Here is a 22,618-nt window from a genome sequence, read left to right as displayed (position 1 = left end):
TACATGGCATCTGGGACTTGGCCTCTGGGGAGTGCTGGTCCCCTGTCCCTATTGACTGATGGACTGACTGAGCAGCTGGTTAAGGGGAAGGTGTTTCCAAGGCCCTTTTCTGCTGGCCTAGGCAAGTCCTGTCTAGCCTATTGGTAAACCTCACTTCAGCACCTAAAAGGAAACCTCACCGCATCCCATTCCCTGGAGGATTCCAGCTTTTACATGGAATCTGTACCCACCGCCATGTCTAATTGCCCCCAGATGCTCAAAGTCTAATTTCTTTTCCACTCTGGAAGGCACATTTGCATTCTTCACCTGTATCCCTTCTCCTCTCCCCTTTTTATATCTGTTTCTTATTTTACGATAAAACTTTGCTATCAAAAAAAAAAAATAGTAATGAGACTTTAAATTTCTTCTCACCCTATATAACGGATTCTATTATGTCCCCCAAAAATGTGTGTAACAACTTGTTTAGGCTGGGATTCCCAGTGTTCTGTGGTTGTCCTCCATTTTGTGATTGTAATTTTATGTTAAAGAGGATTAGGGTGGGATTGTAACACCCTTGCCAGGTCACCTCCATGATCCAATGTAATGGGAGTTTCCCTGGGATGTGGCCTGCACCACCTTTTATGTCTCAAGAGATAAAAAGGAAAGGGTAGCATGCAGAGAGTTGGGGACCTCATACCACCAAGAAAGCAGCACCAGAAGCAGAGTGCGTCCTTCGGACCTGAGGTTCCTGCGCTGAGATGCTCCCAGACCAAGGGAAGACTGATGCATCACAAGAACCTTTCTTTAGAGCCGTCAGAGAGGAAAAGCCTCCCCCTGAAACCACCGCCCTGAATTTGGACTTCTAGCCTACTGGACTGAGGGAGAATAAACTCTGCTTGTTAAAGCCATCTACTTGTGGCATTTCTGTTATAGCAGCACTAGATGATTAAGACTCCCTACACCCCCAGTAGGAAAATGCCTTCTAAATGAGAATTTTCCAGAGGCTTCAGAAATATCTACATGAATTACCTAATCAGAGAATTTCAGACTTGGAAGCAATCTTAAGCAACACCTGCCACTTCACCAATCCCAGTGAACAGGTGAGAAAACCGAGGTTCGGAAAAGCAAAGAGAGTTGGGGTCACATAAAGAGGGAATGTGAACAAGCTGTCGTGATGATTGCTATCTAGTACTAGCAGGATTTTTTCCCCAACAGTTTTTACACATACAATTCAGTGACACTGAATACATTCAACATGTTGTACAACCATTATGACTATCCTTTTCCAAATTATCCCACCACCATTAACAGAAACTCAGCGGCCCCTAAGCACTGACTTTCCCTTTTCTCCTCCCTCCCATCCCAGCAACCACTAGTAAGGGTCTCTATAAAAAAAAAATCTGGTCTCTAAAGATCTGCCTATTTCATATAAGAGGGATCACACAGTATCTTTCTGTGAATGACTTATTTCGCTCAGCATGTTTTCCACGTTCATCCACCTTATACCATGTATCAGGATTTAATGGCTGAATAATAGCCCATTGTTATGTACATTCCACATTTTGCTTTTCCATTCAACTTTTCTTTAAATTTTTTTTGTACTTTAAATGAAAGTTTACAGATCAAGTCAGTCTCTCACATAAAAACTTATATACACACCTTGCTACATACTCCCAATTCCTTTCCCCCAATGAGACAGCCCGCTTCCTCCCTCCACTCTCTCATTTCCTGTCCATTTCTAAAGCTTCTAACCCCCTCTACCCTCTCATCTCTCCTCCAGACAGCAGATGTCAACATAGTCTCAATGTCCACCTGATCCAAGAAGCTCACTCCTCACCAGCATCCCTCTGCACCCCATTATCCAGTCCAATCCCTGACTGAAGAGTTGGCTTTGGGAATGGTTCCTGTCCTGGACCAAGAGGAGGTCTGGGGGCCATGAACACCGGAGTCCTTCTAGTCTCAGTCAGACCATTAAGTCTGCTTTTTTTTTTTTTAATAATTTTTATTGTGCTTTAAGTGAAAGTTTACAAATCAAGTCAGTCTCTCACATATAAGCTTATATACACCTTACTCCATACTCCCACTTACCCTCCCCATAATGAGTCAGCCCACTCCCTCCTTCCAGTCTCTCCTTTCGTGACTGTTTTGCCATTTTCTAACCCTCTCTACCCTACCATCTCCCCTCCAGACAGGAGATGCCCACACAGTCTCAAGTGTCCACCTGATACTAGTAGCTCACTCTTCATAAGCATCTCTCTCCAACCCATTGTCCAGTCCCTTCCATGTCTGATGAGCTGTCTTCGGGAACAGTTCCTGTCCTGGGCCAACGGTATGTTTGGGGACCATGACCGCTGGGATTCTTCTAGTCTCAGTCAGACCATTAAGTCTGGTCTTTTTATGAGAATTTGGGGTCTGCATCCCACTGTTCTCCTGTTCCCTCAGGGGTTCTCTGTTTTGCTCCCTGTCAGGGCAGTCATTGGTTGTGGCCAGGCACCATCTAGTTCTTCTGGTCTCTAGTTCATGTGGCCCTTTCTGTCTCTTGGGCTTACAGTTATCCTGTGACCTTGGTGTTCTTCATTCTCCCTTTGATGCAGGTGGGTTGAGACCAACTGATGCATCTTAGATGGCTGCTTGTTAGCATTTAAGACCCCAGATGCCACATTTCAAAGTGGGATGCAGAATGTTTTCATAATAGAATTTATTTTGCCAGTTGACTTAGAAGTCCCCTTAAGCCATAGTCCCCAAACCCTCGCCCTTGCTCCGCTGACCTTCGAAGAATTCAGTTTATCCTGGAAACTTCTTTGCTTTTGGTCCAGTCCAGTTGAGCTGACCTTCCCTGTATTGGGTATTGTCCTTCCCTTCACCTAAAGTAGTTCTTATCTACTAACTAATCAGTAAATAACCCTCTCCCACCCTCCCCCCTCTCATATAAGATATTTCTCAATCTCTTACAATAGTGGTCTTCTACAATATTTGTCCTTTTGCCTCTGACTAATTTCACTCAGCATAACAAATTCCAGGTTCCTCCATGTTATGAAATGTTTCACAAATTCGTCACTATTCTTTATCGATGCATAGTATTCCATTGTGTGATTATACCATAATTTATTTAACCATTTATCCGTTGATGGACACCTTGGTTGCTTCCAGCTTTTTGCTATTATAAACAGTGCTGCAATAAACATGGGTGTCCATATATCCGTTCGTGTAAAGGCTCTTATTTCTCTAGAGTATATTCCGAGGAGTGGGATTTCTGGGTTGTATGGTAGTTCTATTTCTAACTTTTTAAGAAAACACCAGATAGATTTCCAAAGTGGTTGTACCATTTTACATTCCCACCAGCAGTGTATAAGAGTTCCAATCTCTCCGCAGCCTCTCCAACATTTACTATTTTGTGTTTTTTGGATTAAGGTCAGCCTCATTGGAGTGAGATGGAATCTCATCGTAGTTTTAATTTGCATTTCTCTAATGGCTAATGATCGAGAGCATTTTCTCATGTATCTGTTAGCTGCCTGAATATCTTCTTCAGAGAAGTGTGTGTTCATATCCTTTGCCCACTTTTTGATTGGGTTGTTCGTCTTTTTGTGGTTGAGTTTTAACAGAATCATATAGATCTTAGAGTTCAGGCGCTGGTCGGAGATGTCATAGATGAAAATTCTTTCCCAATCTGTAGGTGGTCTTTGTACTCTTTTGGTGAAGTCTTTAGATGAGCATAGGTGTTTGATTTTTAGGAGCTCCCAGTTATCTGGTTTCTCTTCGTCATTTTTGGTAATGTTTTGTATTCTGTTTATGCCTTGTATTAGGGCTCCTAAGGTTGTCCCTAGTTTTTCTTCCATGATCTTTATCGTTTTAGTCTTTATGTTTAGGTCTTTGATCCACTTGGAGTTAGTTTTTGTGCATGGTGTGAGGTATGGGTCCTGTTTCATTTTTTTGCAAATGGATATGCAGTTCTGCCAGCACCATTTGTTAAAAAGACTATCTTTTCCCCAATTAACTGACACTGGTCCTTTGTCAAATATCAGCTGCTCATATGTGGATGGATTTATATTTGGGTTCTCAATTCTGTTCCACTGGTGTATGTGTTTGTTGTTGTACCAGGACCAGTCTGTTTTGACTACTGTGGCTGTATAATAGGTTCTGAAATCAGGTAGAGTGAGGCCTCCCACTTTCTTCTTCTTTTTCAGTAATGCTTTACTTATCCGAGGCTTCTTTCCCTTCCATATGAAGTTGGTGATTTATTTCTCCATCACATTAAAAAATGTCATTGGAATTTGAATCGGAAGTGCATTGTACGTACTATTTTGGTAGAATAGACATTTTTACTATGTTAAGTCTTCCTATCCAGGAGCAAGGTATGTTTTTCCACTTAAGTAGGTCCTTTTTAGTTTCTTGCAGTAGTACTTTGTAGTTTTGTTTGTATAGGTCTTTTACATCTTTGGTAAGATTTATTCCTAAGTATTTTATCTTTTGGGGGGCTACTGTGAATGGTATTGATTTGGTGATTTCCTCTTTGATGTTCTTTTTGTTGATGTAGAGGAATCCAAGTGATTTTTGTCTGTTTATCCTATAATCTGAGACTCTGCCAAACTCTTCTATTAGTTTCAGTAGTTTTCTGGAGGATTCCTTAGCGTTTTCTGTGTATAAGATCATGTCATCTGCAAATAGAGATAATTTTACTTCTTCCTTGTCAATCCGGATGCCCTTTATTTGTTTGTCTAGCCTAACTGCTCTGGCTAGGACCTCTAGCACAATGTTGAATAAGAGTGGTGTTAAAGGGCATCCTTTTCTGGTTCCCATTCTCAAGGGAAATGCTTTCAGGCTCTCTCCATTTAGAATGATGTTGGCTGTTGGCTTTGTATAGATGCCCATTATTATGCTGACGAATTTTCCTTCAATTCCTATCTTGCTGAGAGTTTTTATCATGAATGATTGTTGGACTTTGTCAACTGCCTTTTCTGCATCAATTGATAAGGTCATGAGGTTTTTGTCTTTTGTTTTCTTTATATGGTGGATTACATTAATGGTTTTTCAAATTTTAAACCAGCCTTGCATACCTGCTATCCCACTTGGTCGTGGTGGATTATTATTATTTTCTTTTATTAACTTTTATTGAGCTTCACGTGAATGTTTACAAATCAAGTTAGTCTGTCACATATAAACTTATATACATCTTACTCCGTACTCCCACTTGCTCTCCCCCTAATGAGTTAGCCCTTCCAGTCTCTCCTTTCTTGACAATTTTGCCAGCTTCCCTCTCTCTCTATCCTCCCATCCCCCCTCCAGACAGGAGATGCCAACACAGTCTCAAGTGTCCACCTGATATAATTAGCTCACTGTTCATCAGCATCTCTCTCCTACCCACTGTCCAGTCCCTTTCATGTCTGATGAGTTGTCTTCGGGGATGGTTCCTGTTCTGTGCCAGCTGAAGGTTTGGGGACCATGACCGCCGGAATTCCTCTAGTCTCAGTCAGACCATTAAGTATGGTCTTTTTAAGAGAATTTGGGGTCTGCATCCCACTGATCTCCTGCTCCCTCAGGGGTTCTCTATTGTGCTCCCTGTCAGGGCAGTCATCAATTATGGCCGGGCACCAACTAGTTCTTCTGGTCTCAGGATGATGTAGGTCTCTGGTTCATGTGGCCCTCTCTGTCTCTTGGGCTCTTAGTTGTCGTGTGACCTTGGTGTTCTTCATTCTCCTTTGCTCCAGGTGGGTTGGGACCAATTGATGCATCTTAGATGGCCACTTGTTACCATTTAAGACCCCAGATGCCACATTTCAAAGTGGGATGCAGAATGTTTTCATAATAGAATTATTTTGCCAATTGACTTAGAAGTCCCCTTAAACCATGGTTCCCAAACCTCCACCCTTGCTCCGCTGACCTTTGAAGCATTCATTTAATCCCGGAAACTTCTTTGCTTTTGGTCCAGTCCAATTGAGCTGACCTTCCATGGATTGAGTGTTGTCCTTCCCTTCACCTAAAGCAGTTCTTTTTAGCTAATTAATCAGTAAAAAACCCTCTCCCTCCCTCCCTCCCTCCCCGCCTCGTAACCACAAAAATATGTGTTCTTCTCAGTTTATACTATTTCTCAAGATCTTATAATAGTGGTCTTATACAATATTTGTCCTTTTGCCTCTGACTAATTTTGCTCAGCATAATGCCTTCCAGGTTCCTCCATGTTATGAAATGTTTCAGAGATTCGTCACTGTTCTTTATGGATGCGTAGTATTCCATTGTGTGAATATACCACAATTCATTTACCCATTCATCCATTGATGGACAACTTGGTTGCTTCCAGCTTTTTGCTATCGTAAACAGAGCTGCAATAAACATGGGTGTGCATATATCTGTTTGTGTGAAGGCTCTTGTTTCTCTAGGGTATATTCCGAGGAGTGGGATTTCTGGGTTTTTTATGGTAGTTCTATTTCTAACTGTTTAAGATATCGCCAGATAGATTTCCAAAGTGGTTGTACCATTTCACATTCCCACCAGCAGTGTATAAGAGTTCCAATCTCTCCGCAGCCTCTCCAACATTTATTATTTTGTGTTTTTTGGATTAATGCCAGCCTTGTTGCAGTGAGATGGAATCGCATTGTGGTTTTAATTTGCATTTCTCTAATGGCTAATGATCAAGAGCATTTTCTCATGTATCTATTAGCTGCCTGAATATCTTCTTCAGAGAAGTGTGTGTTCATATCCTTTGCCCACTTCTTGATTGGGTTGTTTGTCTTTTTGTGGTTGAGTTTTGACAGAATCATATAGATTTTAGAGATCAGGCGCTGGGAAGAGATGTCATAGCTGAAAATTCTTTCCCAGTCTGTAGGTGGTCTTTTTACTCTTTTGCTAAAGTCTTTAGATGAGCATAGGTGTTTGATTTTTAGGAGCTCCCAGTTATCGGGTTTCTCTTCGTCATTTTTGGTAATGTTTTGTATTCTGTTTATGCCTTGTATTAGGGCTCCTAAGGTTGTCCCTAGTTTTTCTTCCATGATCTTTATCGTTTTAGTCTTTATGTTTAGGTCTTTGATCCACTTGGAGTTAGTTTTTGTACTTGGTGTGAGGTATGTGTCCTGTTTCATTTTTTTGCAAATGGTTATCCAGTTCTGCCAGCACCATTTGTTAAAAAGACTATCTTTTCCCCAATTAACTGACACTGGTCCTTTGTCAAATATCAGCTGCTCATATGTGGATGGATTTATATCTGGGTTCTCAATTCTATTCCACTGGTCTATGTGCCTGTTGTTGTACCAATACCAGGCTGTTTTGACTACTGTGGCTGTATAATAGGTTCTGAAATCAGGTAGAGTAAGGCCTCCCACTTTCTTCTTCTTTTTCAGTAATGCTTTGCTTATCCGAGGCTTCTTTCCCTTCCATATGAAGTTGGTGATTTGTTTCTCTATCACCTTAAAAAATGACATTGGGGGTGGAGCCAAGATGGTGGACTAGGTGGACGCTACCGTGGATCCCTCTTGCAACAAAGACTCGGAAAAACAAGTGAATCGGTCACATACATAACAATCTACGAACTCTGAACAACAAACACAGACTTAGAGACGGAAAACGAACAAATACGGGGAGGCAGCAATTGTTTTCAGAGCCTGGGCCAGCGTACCAGTCAGGTGACCTTCGGAGCCCAGTTCGGGGCAGAGCCCAGGGGTCCAGACGGCACAGACAAGGGGCCCAGCCCTAGCCCCCGAACTCATTCCGGGAGGGGGTCCAGCCGGTTCGCGAGGGCCGTGTGGCAGCACAGCCAGTGGGAGAAGTCCCTGGGAGGCAGTGACTGGTCTTGGAGCAGGGAGAGCAGCGTCCCAGCCGGGGAGGCGTCCCGCCGGGATTTTGGCAGGCACGGGCGTGGCGTGAGCACGGGAAGCAGCTACATCCTCCTGAATTGACCCCAGGGGGGGCCCAGCCGATTCGCGTAGGCAGCGCCCAGCCTGTTCGCTTGGGCGGCGCAGTGGCGCAGCCGGTGGGAGAAGTCCCCGGGAGGCCGTGACTGGTCTTGGAGCGGGGAGAGCAGCGTCCCAGCTGGGGAGCCGTCCCGCCGGGATTTTGGCGGGCACGGGCGTGGCGTGAGCGCGGGAAGCAGCTCCATCCCCCTGAATTGACCCCGGGGGGTCCCAACTGGTTCGCAGGGGCAGCGCACGATGCGGCTGGTGGGACGGGGAGTTCCCAGGAGGCAGCGACTGATTTTGGAGTTGGGAGTGCACCGTCCCAGTAGGGTAGCCTTAACCTAGGGGGTGGGACTGACAGCGGAGGATCTGACCGTGACTCAAGCGGGCCAGACCCCCCGGGGGCAATCTCCACACAGCCAGGACACATAGGCGACGCGCCCCAGGGAAATCTCATATATAATAGTCATTCCAAGCAAGACAAGCAACTCTGGCTATATTCTGAGGTGCTACTCTCCTAGCTCTCTGATCCCTCCCCCACCCTCCCCAGGCGGCTCCATTAATATCCGAATAGCCTGAGCGAGAGGGAGAATTCAGAGAGGGATCTGACTGCATTTTTTTTTAGCTGATTACCTGGAAAAACTAGTTTCCCAGTGATGGTTCAGAGACAGCAGTCCATATCAAACCACATAAAGAAACAGACCATGACAGCTTCTACAACCCCCCAAACAAAAGAATCAAAATCTTTCCCAAATGAAGATACAATCCTGGAATTATCAGATACAGAATATAAAAAACTAATTTACAGAATGCTTAAAGACATCACAAATGAAATTAGGATAACTGCAAAAAAGCCAAGGAACACACTGATAAAACTGTTGAAGAACTCAAAAAGGTTATTCAAGAACATAGTGGAAAAATGAATAAGTTGCAAGAATCCATAGAGAGACAGCATGTAGAAATCCAAAAGATTAACAATAAAATTACAGAATTAGACAACACAATAGGAAGTCAGAGGAGCAGACTCGAGCAATTAGAATGTAGACTGGGACATCTGGAGGACCAGGGAATCAACACCAACATAGCTGAAAAAAAATCAGATAAAAGAATTAAAAAAAATGAAGAAACCCTAAGAATCATGTGGGACTCTATCAAGAAGGATAACTTGCAAGTGATTGGAGTCCCAGAACAGAGAGGGGGGACAGAAAACACAGAGAAAATAGTTGAAGAACTCCTGACACAAAACTTCCCTGACATCATGAAAGACAAAAGGATATCTATCCAAGCTGCTCACCAAACCCCATTTAAGACTGATCCAAAAAGAAAAACACCAAGACATATTATCATCAAACTTGCCAAAACCAAAGACAAACAGAAAAATTTTAAAAGCAGCCAGGGAGAAAAGAAAAGTTTCCTTCAAGGGAGAATCAATAAGAATAAGTTCAGACTACTCAGCAGAAACCATGCAGGCAAGAAGGGAATGGGACGACGTATACAGAGCACTGAATGAGAAAAACTGCCAACCAAGGATCATATATCCAGCAAAACTCTCTCTGAAATATGAAGGAGAAATTAAGATATTTACAGATAAACACAAGTTTAGAGAATTTGCAAAACTAAACCAAGACTGCAAGAAATGCTAAAGGAGATTGTTTGGCCTGATGACCAATAATATCAGGTACCAGCACAATACAAGGTCACAAAACAGACCGTCCTGATATCAATGCAACTCAAATACGGAAAGCACAAAAACAAACAAATTAAGATTAATTCTAATAAATAAATAAATAAATAAAATAATACACATAACAGGGAATCATGGAAGTCATTAGGTAAAAGATCACAATAATCAAAAAGAGGGACTAAATATAGGAGGCATTGAACTGCCAGATGGAGAGGGATACAAGGCGATATAGAACGATAGAAGTTAGGTTTTTACTTAGAAAAACAGAGGTAAATAATAAGGTAACCACAAAAAGGAATATCAACTCCATAATTCACGACAAAAGCCAAGAAAAACGTAACGACTCAACTAACATAAAGTCAAACACAATGAAAATGAGGATCTCACAATTTAATAAGAAAAACGTCTCAGCACAAAAAGTATGCGGAAAAATGAAATGGCCAACAACACACATGAAAAGGCATCAAAATGACAGCACTAAAAACTTATTTATCTATAATTACGTTGAATGTAAATGGACTAAATTCACCAATAAAGAGACACAGAGTCACGGACTGGATAAAGAAACATGATCCATCTATATGCTGCCTACAAGAGACACACCTTAGACTTAGAGACACAAACAAACTAAAACTCAAAGGATGGAAAAAAATATATCAAGCAAACAATAAGCAAAAAAGAAGAGGAGTAGCAATATTAATTTCTGACAAAATAGACTTCAGACTTAAATCCACCACAAAGGATAAAGAAGGACACTATATGATGATAAAAGGGACAATTGATCAGGAAGACATAGCCATATTAAATATTTATGCACCCAATGACAAGGCTGCAAGATACGTAAATCAAATTTTAACAGAATTGAAAAGTGAGATAGACACCTCCACAATTATAGTATGAGACTTCAACACACCACTTTCGGAGAAGGACAGGACATCCAGTAAGAAGCTCAACAGAGACACGGAAGACCTATTTACAACAATCAACCAACTTGACCTCATTGACTTATACAGAACTCTCCACCCAACTGCTGCAAAATATACTTTTTTTTCTAGTGCACATGGAACACTCTCTAGAATAGACCACATATTAGGTCATAAAACAAACCTTTGCAGAATCCAAAACATCGAAATATTACAAAGCATCTTCTCAGACCACAAGGCCATAAAAGTGGAAATCAATAACAGAAAAATCAGGGAAAAGAAATCAAATACTTGAAAAATGAACAATACCCTCCTGAAAAAAGACTGGGTTATAGAAGACATCAAGGAGGGAATAAGGAAATTCATAGAATGCAATGAGAATGAAAATACTTCCTATCAAAACCTCTGGGACACAGCAAAAGCAGTGCTCAGAGGCCAATTTATATCGATACATGCACACATACATAAAGAAGAAAGAGCCAAAATCAGAGAACTGTCCCGACAACTTGAACAAATAGAAAGTGAGCAACAAAAGAACCCATCAGGCACCAGAAGAAAACAAATAATAAAAATTAGAGCTGAACTAAATGAATTAGAGAACAGAAAAACAATTGAAAGAATTAACAAAGCCAAAAGCTGGTTCTTTGAAAAAATTAACAAAATTGATAAACCATTGGCTAGACTGACTAAAGAAATACAGGAAAGGAAACTAATAACCCGAATAAGAAACGAGAAGGACCACATCACAACAGAACCAAATGAAATTAAAAGAATCATTTCAGATTACTACCAAAAATTGTACTCTAACAAATTTGAAAACCTAGAAGAAATGGATGAATTCTTGGAAAAACACTACCTACCTAAACTAAAAAATTCAGAAGTAGAACAACTAAATAGACCCATAACAAAAAAAGAGATTGAAACGGTAATCAAAAAAGTTCCAACAAAAAAAAGCCCTGGCCCGGACGGCTTCACTGCAGAGTTCTACCAAACTTTCAGAGAAGACTTAACACCACTACTACTGAAGGTATTCCAAAGCATAGAAAATGACGGAATGCTACCCAACTCATTCTATGAAGCCACCATCTCCCTGATACCAAAACCAGGTAAAGACATTACAAAAAAAGAAAATTTTAGACCTATATGCCTCATGAACATAGATGCAAAAATCCTCAACAAAATTCTAGCCAATAGAATCCAACAACACATCGAAAAAATAATTCACCCTGATCAAGTGGGATTTATACCAGGTATGCACGGTTGGTTTAATATCAGAAAAACCATTAATGTAATCCATCACATAAATAAAACAAAAGACAAAAACCACATGATCTTATCAATTGATGCAGAAAAGGCATTTGACAAAGTTCAACACCCATTTATGATAAAAACTCTTACCAAAATAGGAATTGAAGGAAAATTCCTCAACATAATAAAGGGCATCTATGTTTTTTTTTTTTTTTTTATGCAAAGCCAACAGCCAACATCACTCTAAATGGAGAGAACCTGAAAGCATTTCCCTTCAGAACGGGAACCAGACAAGGATGCCCTTTATCACCGCTCTTATTCAACACCGTACTTGAAGTCCTAGCCAGGGCAATTAGGCTAGACAAAGAAATAAAGGGTATCCAGATTGGCAAGGAGGAAGTAAAATTATCACTGTTTGCAGATGACATGATCTTATACACAGAAAACCCTAAGGAATCCTCCAGAAAACTACTGAAACTAATAGAAGAGTTTGGCAGAGTCTCACGTTATAAGTTAAACATACAATAATCACTTGGATTCCTCTACATCAACAAAAAGAACACCGAACAGGAAATAACCAAATCAATACCATTCACAGTAGCCCCCAAGAAGATAAGATACTTAGGAATAAATCTTACCAAGGATGTAAAAGACTTATACAAAGAAAACTACAAAGCTCTACTACAAGAAATTCAAAGGACATACTTAAGTGGAAAAACAAACCTGCTCCTGGATAGGAAGACTTAACATAGTAAAAATGTCTATTCTACCAAAAGCCATCTATACATATAACGCACTTCCGATCCAAATTCCAATGTCATATTTTAAGGAGATAGAGAAACAAATCACCAATTTCATATGGAAGGGAAAGAAGCCCCAGATAAGCAAAGCATTACTGAAAAAGAAGAAGAAAGTGGGAGGCCTCACTTTACCTGACTTCAGAACCTATTATACAGCCACAGTAGTCAAAACAGCCTGGTACTGGTACAATAACAGGCACATAGACCAATGGAACAGAATTGAGAACCCAGGTATAAATCCATCCATGTATGAGCAGCTGATATTTGACAAAGGCCCAGTGTCAGTTAATTGGAGAAAATATAGTCTTTTTAACAAATGGTGCCGGCATAACTGCATATCCATTTGCAAAAAAAATGAAACAGGACCCATACCGCACACCATGCACAAAAACTAACTCCAAGTGGATCAAAAACCTAAACATAAAGACTAAAACGATAAAGATCATGGAAGAAAAAATAGGATCAACCCTAGGAGCCCTAACACAAGGCATAAACAGAATACAAAACATTACCAAAAATGACGAAGAGAAACCAGATAACTGGGAGCTCCTAAAAATCAAACACCTATGCTCATCTAAAGACTTCACCAAAAGAGTAAAAAGACCACCTACAGACTGGGAAAGAATTTTCAGCTATGACATCTCCGACCAGCGCCTGATCTCTAAAATCTACATGATTCTGTCAAAACTCAACCACAAAAAGACAAACAACCCAATCAAGAAGTGGGCAAAGGATATGAACACACATTTCACTAAAGAAGATATTCAGGCAGCCAACAGATACATGAGAAAATGCTCCCGATCATTAGCCATTAGAGAAATGCAAATTAAAACTACAATGAGATTCCATTTCACACCAACTAGGCTGGCATTAATCCAAAAAAACACAAAATAATAAATGTTGGAGAGGCTGCGGAGAGATTGGAACTCTTATACACTGCTGGTGGGAATGTAAAATGGTACAACCACTTTGGAAATCTATCTGGCGTTATCTTAAACAGTTAGAAATAGAACTACCATAGAACCCAGAAATCTCACTCCTCGGAATATACCCTAGAGATACAAGAGCCTTCACACAAACAGATATATGCACACCCATGTTTATTGCAGCTCTGTTTACAATAGCAAAAAGCTGGAATCAACCAAGGTGTCCGTCAACGGATGAATGGGTAAATAAATTGTGGTATATTCACACAATGGAATACTACGCATCCATAAAGAACAGTGACGAATCTATGAAACATTTCATAACATGGAGGAACCTGGAAGGCATTATGCTGAGCGAAATCAGTCAGAGGCAAAAGGACAAATATTGTATAAGACCACTATTATAAGATCTTGAGAAATAGTAAAAACTGAGAAGAACACATACTTTTGTGGTTACGAAGCGGGGAGGGAGGGAGGGAGGGAGAGGGTTTTTAATCAGTAGATAAGAACTGCTTTGGGTGAAGGGAAAGACAACACTCAATATATGGAAGGTCAGCTCAATTGGACTGGACTAAAAGCAAAGAAGTTTCCGGGATAAAATAAATACTTCAAAGGTCAGCGGAGCAGGGGCGGGGGTCTGGGGAACATGGTTTGAAGGGACTTCTAAGTCAATTGGCAAAATAATTCTATTATGAAAACATTCTGCATCCCACTTTGAAATGTGGTGTCTGGGGTCTTAAATGCTAACAGGTGGCCATCTAAGATGCATCGATTGGTCTCAACCCACCTGGAGCAAAGGAAAATGAAGAACACCAAGGTCACACGACAACTAAGAGCCCGGGAGACAGAAAGGGCCACATGAACCAGAGACCTAGATCATCCTGAGACCAGAAGAACTAGTTGGTGCCCGGCCACAATCGATGACTGCCCTGTCAGGGAGCACAACAGAGAACTCCTGAGGAAGCAGGAGATCAGCGGGATGCAGACCCCAAATTCTCATAAAAAGACCATACTTAAGGGTCTGGCTGCGACTTGAGGAATCCCGGCGGCAATGCTCCCCAGACCTTCTGTTGGCACAGGACAGGAACCATTCCCGAAGACAACTCATCAGACATGAAAGGGACTGGTCAGCGGAGGGGCGGGAGAGATGCTGATGAAGAGTGAGCTAATTAAATCAGGTGGACACTTGAGAGTGTGTTGGCAACTCTTGTCTGGAGGAGGGATGGGAAGATAGAGAGAGAGGGAAGCTGGCAAAATTGTCAAGAAAGGAGAGACTGAAAGGGCTGACTCAATAGGGGGAGAGCAAGTGGGAGAAGGGAGTAAAATGTATGTAAACTTACGTGTGACAGACTGATTGGATTTGTAAATGTTCACTTGAAGCTTAATAAAAATTAATTTAAAAAAATGACATTGGAATTTGGATTGGAAGTGCGTTGTATGTATAGATGGCTTTTGGTAGAATAGACATTTTTACTATGTTAAGTCTTCCTATCCATGAGCAAGGTATGTTTTTCCACTTAAGTAGGTCCTTTTTAATCTCTTGTAGTAGAGCTTTGTAGTTTTCTTTGTATAGGTCTTTTACATCCTTGGTAAGATTTATTCCTAAGTATTTTATGTTCTTGGGGGCTACTGTGAATGGTATTGATTTGGTTATTTCCTCTTCGGTGTTCTTTTTGTTGATGTAGAGGAATCCAAGTGATTATTGTATGTTTACCTTATAACGTGAGACTCTGCCAAACTCTTCTATTAGTTTCAGTAGTTTTCTGGAGGATTCCTTAGGGTTTTCTGTGTATAAGATCATGTCATCTGCAAATAGAGATAATTTTACTTCCTCCTTGCCAATCCGGATGCCTTTTATTTCTTTGTCTAGCCTAATTGCCCTGGCTAGGACTTCTAGCAAAATGTTGAATAAGAGCAGTGATAAAGGGCATCCTCATCTGGTTCCCGTTCTGAAGGGAAATGCTTTCAGGTTCTCTCCATTTAGAGTGATGTTGGCTGTTGGCTTTGCATAGATGCCCTTTATTATGTTGAGGAATTTTCCTTCAATTCCTATTTTGGTGGGAGTTTTTATCATAAATGGGTGTTGGACTTTGTCAAATGCCTTTTCTGCATCAATTGATAAGATCATGTGGTTTTTGTCTTTTGTTTTATGTATGTGGTGGATTACATTAATGGTTTTTCTGATATTAAACCAACCGTGCATACCTGGTATAAATCCCACTTGATCAGGGTGAATTATTTTTTTGATATGTTGTTGAATTCTATTGGCTAGAATTTTGTTGAGGATTTTTGCATCTATGTTCATGAGGGATAAAGGTCTGTAATTTTCTTTTTTCGTGGTGGCTTTACCTGGTTTTGGTGTCAGGGATATGGTGGCTTCATAGAATGAGTTAGGTAGTATTCCATCATTTTCTATGCTTTGAAATACCTTTAGTAGTAGTGGTGTTAACTCTTCTCTGAAAGTTTGGTAGAAGTCTGCAGCGAAGCCGTCCGGGCTAGGGCTTTTTGATGTTGGGAGTTTTTTGATTACCGTTTCAATCTCTTTTTTCCTTATGGGTTTAATTAGTTGTTCTACTTCTGATTGTGTTAGTTTAGGTAGGTAGTGCTTTTCTAGGAATTCATCTATTTCTTCTAGGTTTGCAAATTTGTTAGAGTATGATTTTTCATAACAATCTGATATGATTCTTTTAATTTCAGTTGGGTCTGATGTAATGTGGCCCATCTCGTTTCTTATTCGTGTTATTTGTTTCCTTTCCTGTATTTCTTTAGTCAGTCTAGCCAATGGTTTATCAATTTTGTTAATTTTTTCAAAGAACCAGCTTTTGGCTTTGTTAATTCTTTCAATTGTTTTTCTGTTCTCTAATTCATTTAGATCAGCTCTAATTTTTATTATTTGTTTTCTTCTGGTGTCTGATGGATTCTTTTGTTGCTCACTTTCTATTTGTTCAAGTTGTCGGGACAGTTCTCTGATTTTGGCTCTTTCTTCTTTATGTATGTGTGCATGTATCAATATTAATTGACCTCTGAGCACTGCTTTTGCTGTGTCCCAGAGGTTTTGATAGGAAGTGTTTTCATTCTCGTTGTATTCTATGAATTTCTTTATTCCCTCCTTAGTGTCTTCTATAACCCAGTCTTTTCTGAGCAGGGTATTGTTCAGTTTCCAAGTATTTGATTTCTTTTCCCTTGTTTTTCTGTTATTGATTTCCACTTTTATGGCCTTGTGGTCTGAGAAGATGCTTTGTAATATTTCAATGTTTTGGATTCTGCAAGAGTTTGTTTTATGAGCTAATATGTAATCTATTCTAGAGAATGTTCCATGTGCACTATGAAAAAGTATACTTCGCAGCTGTTGGGTGGAGTGTTGTTTATAAGTCAATGAGGTCAAGTTGGTTGATTGTAGCAATTAGGTCTTCCGTGTCTCTATTGAGCTTCTTACTGGAAGTCCTGTCCTTCTCCGAAAGTGGTGTGTTGAAGTCTCATACTATAATTGTGGAGGTGTCTATCTCACTTTTCAGTTCTGTTGAAGTTTGTTTTATGTATCTTGCAGCCCTGTCATTGGGTGCATAAATATTTAATATGGTTATATCTTCCTGGTCTATTGTCCCTGCAGTCATTATGTGGTGTCCTTCTTTATCCTTTGTGGTGGATTTAACTTTAAAGTCTATTTTATCAGAAATTAATAGTGCCACTCCTTCTCTTTTTTGATTGGTGTTTGCTTGATATATTTTTTCCATCCTTTGAGTTTTAGTTTGTTTGTGTCTCTAAGTCTAAGGTGTGTCTCTTGTAGGCAGCATATAGACGGATCGTGTTTCTTTATCCAGTCTGAGACTCTCTGTCTCTTTATTGGTGCACTTAGTCCATTTACATTCAACGTAATTATAGATAAGTATGTGTTCATTTTGATGCCTTTTTGTGCGAGTTGTTGACAATTTCATTTTTCCACTTACTTTATTCTGCTGAGACGTTCTTCTTTGTAAATTGTGTGTTCCTCATTTTCATAGCAGTAGAAATTGTTTTCTGAGTTATGTTTTTCTTGGTTTTTATTTTGAGTTATGGAATTGTTAGACCTCTTTGCGGTTACCTAAATATTGACCCCTATTTTTCTAAGTAAAAACCTAAGTTTTATCATCCTATATCGCCTTGTTTTCCTCTCCATATGGCAGTTCTATGCCTCCTCTATTTAGTCCCTTTTTTTTTGATTATTGTGATCTTTTACATAATGACTTCAATGATTCCCTGTTTTGAGCAATTTTTTTCTTTTTGAAATTAATCTTAATTTGTTTTTGTGATTTCTGTATTTGAGTTGATATCAGGATGTTCTGTTCTGTGACCTTGTGCTGGTATCTGATATTAATGATTTTGTGACGAAACAATTTCCTTTAGTATTTCTTGTAGCTTTGGTTTGGTTTTTGCAAATTCTCTAAGCTTGTGTTTATCTGTAAATGTCTTAATTTCACCTTCATATTTCAGAGAGAGTTTTGCTAGATATATAATCCTTGGCTGGAAGTTTTTCTCCTTCAGTGCTCTATATATGTCATCCCGTTACCTTCTTGACTGCATGGTTTCTGCTGAGTAGTCTGAACTTATTCTTATTGATTCTCCTTTGTAGGAGACCTTTCTTTTATCCCTGGCTGCTTTTAAAATTTTCTCTTTATTTTGGTTTTGGCACGTTCAATGATAATATGCCTTGGGGATTTTCTTTTTGGATCAATCTTATATGGGGTTCGATGAGCATCTTGGATAGATATCCTTTCATCTTTCATGATGTCAGGGAAGTTTTCTGCCAACAGATCTTCAGCTATTCTCTCTGTATTTTCTGTTACCCCTCCCTGTTCTGGAACTCCAATCACATGCAAGTTATTCTTCTTGATAGAGTCCCACATGATTCTTAGGGTTTCTTCATTTTTTTTTTAATTCTTTTATCTGATTTTTCTTCAACTATATTGGTGTCAATTGCCTTATCCTCCAGCTCCCTCACTCTGCATTCCAATTGCTCGATCCTGTTCCTCTGACTTCCTACTGAGTTGTCTAATTCTGTAATTTTACTGTTAATCTTTTGGATTTCTGAATGCTGTCTCTCTATGGATTCTTGCAGCTTATTAATTTTTCCACTATGTTCTTGAATAATCTTTTTGAGTTCTTCAACTGCTTTATCAGTGTGTTCGTCGGCTTTTTCTGTAGATTGCCTTATTTCATTTCTGAGGTCATACCTGATGTCTTGAAGCATTCTGTATATTAGTTTTTTATATTCTGCATCTGGCAATTCCAGGATTGTATCTTCATTTGGGAAAGATTTTGATTCTTTAGTTTAGGGAGTTGTAGAAGCAATTATGGTCTGCTTCTTTATGTGGTTTGATATCGACTGCTGTCTCTGAGCCATCTATAACATATTATAATGATTTATTTTATATTTGCTCACTGAGTCTTGTTTTGTTTTCTTTCAATATACATAGATGGGCTACTAGATTGCACTGTCTTGATTATTGTAGCCTTTGAATCACTTATGTCGTATTACCAGCTGGTCTGGGCTGTTACCAGATGTATAAGCCTAAGAGTCCATTCACTATTCTTGAATAGAATCAGCTTAGGTGTTCTGATTTTGGGTCACCAAATGTGTGGTATAGACTGTCACCTATTAACTTAGAGAAGTACTGGTGATAGTTGTGTGCACCAGATTCTAGTAGCGGCAGGGGGCCACACTCCAAGGAGGACAGGATGCTGACAGATTTCCCCCGCGTGCCAGTGAGGTAGGTGTGTCTCTATTCCTAAAGCACTTTGGTGGGTGGGCTCTGGAGCTGTACTTTAGGCACCCAATGCATGTACCTCTACAGATTGGTAGGTGTCACTATCCTCAGACCCTATGGCAAGAGGCTAGGTGGTTTGGGTGGCGCTTCAGCCCTCAGTTTCCTGTTGTGGGTCAGTGAAGGCTCTGTTTAATAGGTAGAGATATCAGACCTGGGAAACTTGTCTTTCCAGTAATCCGCTAAAACAATTACAGTCAGATCACTATCAGAATTGCCTTTGCATTATAATAGCCACCTTGTCCCCTGTAGGGATGAAAGCCCAAGACTATGGATCTCATATGCTTGGCTGGAGCTGGTTCTGTATTTTTAGTCCAATTTTGGGAAGTCAGGGAAGGATTTTTGGTCCCTGGGTTTTTTGTAGCTGCCTCTCTCAGGGCAGGAGAATGGGTTAGGAAAAGATGAAAAAAAAAAAAAAAAAAGGGCGGAGCACTTCACTCTCTGGCCCAGGAAATTCCAATGTTAATGAAGCCTCCTGGGAAGGGGAGGGGAGGGATCAGATAGTTAGGAGAGAGTAGCACCCAAGAATACAAAGTTACTTATCTTGCTTGGTGATGACTGTTTTATCTGAGATACCCGAGGGGCGCGTCATCGGCTGTGTGTGCTGGCTGGGTCGAGATTGTCCCCAAGGGTCAGGCCTGTGTCCCGTGCTTGTGCTGTCTCAGAGGCCGTGGACAGTTCCTCCGCTCCCAGTCCAAAGCCCAGGGCCAAGGTTCCCCACCTGGGACGCCACACTCCAGGCTCCAAAACTGGTCACTGCCTCCCGGTGACTTCTCCTCCTGTCAGCCGCATTGCTGCACTGCCTGTGTGCACTGGCTGGGCTTCCCCCGAGGTCATTTCAAGGGGCTAGGGCTGTGTCCCGTGTTTGCGCCATCTCAGGATGTCCTGCTTAGCTCCCCTGCACCCAGTCCAAAGCCCGGCACCAAGGTTTTCTGACTGGGACGCTAGATCCAGGCTGCGAAAACAGTCGCCGCTTCCCCGTGGTTGCTCGTTCTCTCATTAGCCACGTCAGTGTGCAGCCTGCTTGCGTTGGCTGAGTCTCTGTCACTCAGGTCAACTCTTTAGATCTGTGTTTGATGGTCAGGTTTCATAGATTGCCATGTAAGTGATCAATTCACTTGTTTTTCCAAGTCTTTGTTGCAAGATGGATCCAAGGTAGCTTCTACCTAGTCAGCCATCTTGGCCCCGCCTCTAAGTCTGCTCTTTGTACAAGAATTTGAGGTCTGCATCCCACTGCTTTCCTGCTCTCTTACAGGGTCTCTCTTCTATTCCCTATCAGGGCAGTCATCGGTTGTAGCCGGGCACCACCTAGTTCTTCTGGTCTCAGGCTGATGTAGTCTCTGGTTTATGTGGCCCTTTCTGTCTCTTGGGCTCATAAATACCTAGTGTCCTTGGTGTTCTTCATTCTCCTTTGATCCAGGTGGGTTGAGACCAATTCATGCATCTTAAATGGCCACTTGCTAGCGTTTAAGACCCAGGACGCCACTCTTCAAAGTGGGATGCAGAATGTTTCCTTAATAGATTTTATTATGCCATTTGACTTAGATGTCCCCTGAAACCATGGTCCCCAAACCCCCACCCTACTACGCTGGCCTTCAAAGCATTCAGTTCATCCAGGAAACTTCTTTGCTTTTCATTTAGTCCAGTTTTGCTGACCTCGCCTGTATTGCGTTGTCTTTCTCGTTACCTAAGGCAGTTCTTATCTACTATCTAATTAGTGAATACCCCTCTTCCACCCCCCACCTCATTACCATCAAAGACTATTTTCTTCTCTGTTTAAAGTATTTCTCAAGTTCTTATAATAGTGGTCTTATACAATATTAGGCCTTTTGCAACTGACTAATTTAACTCACCATAATTATCCATTTATCTCTTGATGGACATTTCAGTTGTTTTCACCTTTTGGCTATTGTGAATTGTTTTGCAATAAACACTGGTATACAGGTTTCTGTTTGCATCCTACTTTCAAAACTTTTGGCCATATGCGCAGGACTGGAACCACTGGGTCATACGATAGTTCTATGTTTAACTTATTTGAGGAACCACCAAACTGTTTTCCACAGCAACTGTGGCATCTTGCATTGCCACCACCAATGAACGAGGGTTCCAATTTCTCCACATCCTTGCCAACACATTACTTTCCTTTTTTTATATTATAGCCATTCTAGTGGGGGTGAGGTGGTATGTCAATGGGGTTTTGATTTGCATCTCCCTAATGACTAATAATGTTGAGCTAGCATCAGCAGAATTTTAGGATTTGTCATTGGTAGTAAAAACAAGCTCATCAGTTCACTTGGAGAGAGACAGAAATAAACTTCAAATAAGCTGAGCACAGAATACGAACTGCAAGAGGAAGCAGGTGACTGGGGTACTGGCACCAAAGGCAGTGTACTCTACCTGGGCCAGGGTCAAAGCTGAGGTCCTCATTATACACTGTAATCTCATAATACACTGTTGTCATCACTGACAATAGCACCCATCTCCCTCAAACATCATGTCTACAAAATTCAACTCAAAGGACAGCCATCTAGTTGTTTCGAAAGGAAGAATGGATGAATAAACCCTGGCTCATTGGGTCAATAAAACCAGTGTTCAAGAATGGGCTATGAATACAATTGCAAAAGGACAGAATTTAGGAAAATCCATACTTATTAGGAAGTTTCAAGTTTTAGAAGAAACTGATTTGAGAGTAACTTTGACCTGCCTTCTGTGCCAGCCCTGAAGTATACTAGCTAATTAATCAATATTATTTTTACTAATACTCTCACCCCTACCTTCAGGGCATGTAACTATTGGATATTGATCAGGTTTTAAAGTCACATGTATATTTCCAGAATCCCACTCACGTGTGTAGACTAGGTTTACATGGAAAGAATTAGAAACTATGAAGTTATTAGGAATTCATGATTTCAACTTCAGGTTCAATTAACCAATTTATGCAAAGTGCTTTCAAAACCTGTATTATGATGCTTAATTGTTAGGTTACATCCCACCTTCTCCCCCACTACACACACAAACACACACACACAAAACTAGCAAAGTAACCACAACCATCCTTCAGTTCCCACAACACTCATTATTCCAGCTTTATATAAACAGTTTGGCTTTCACAACTGTTTTCTTTGAGCTTCTCTTTGACTGAGATCTCACAAAGCCTCTCAAGATCTTCTAGAGTAGAGGCTACACACTGCTGGTTTGCCAGCTCCATTATTGCATCTCCTCCAGGAATTCCCAGAGACAGCAGTGCCACCTGCTGGTAGGGAGGGGACAATGTGCTTTCTGGAAGCCTGTGGGTGACAGGAATGGCAGCCTAGATTTCTGTCTTTGTGAGCCTTTCTTTTCTAGAGCACATCATAAGCATAAGCTACAACCTG

This window comes from Loxodonta africana, chromosome 22 (assembly GCF_030014295.1).
Source record: "Loxodonta africana isolate mLoxAfr1 chromosome 22, mLoxAfr1.hap2, whole genome shotgun sequence".
Classification (NCBI taxonomy): domain Eukaryota; kingdom Metazoa; phylum Chordata; class Mammalia; order Proboscidea; family Elephantidae; genus Loxodonta; species Loxodonta africana.
The sequence above is the reverse complement of the archived record's forward strand: the minus strand, read 5'-3'. Positions refer to the sequence as shown.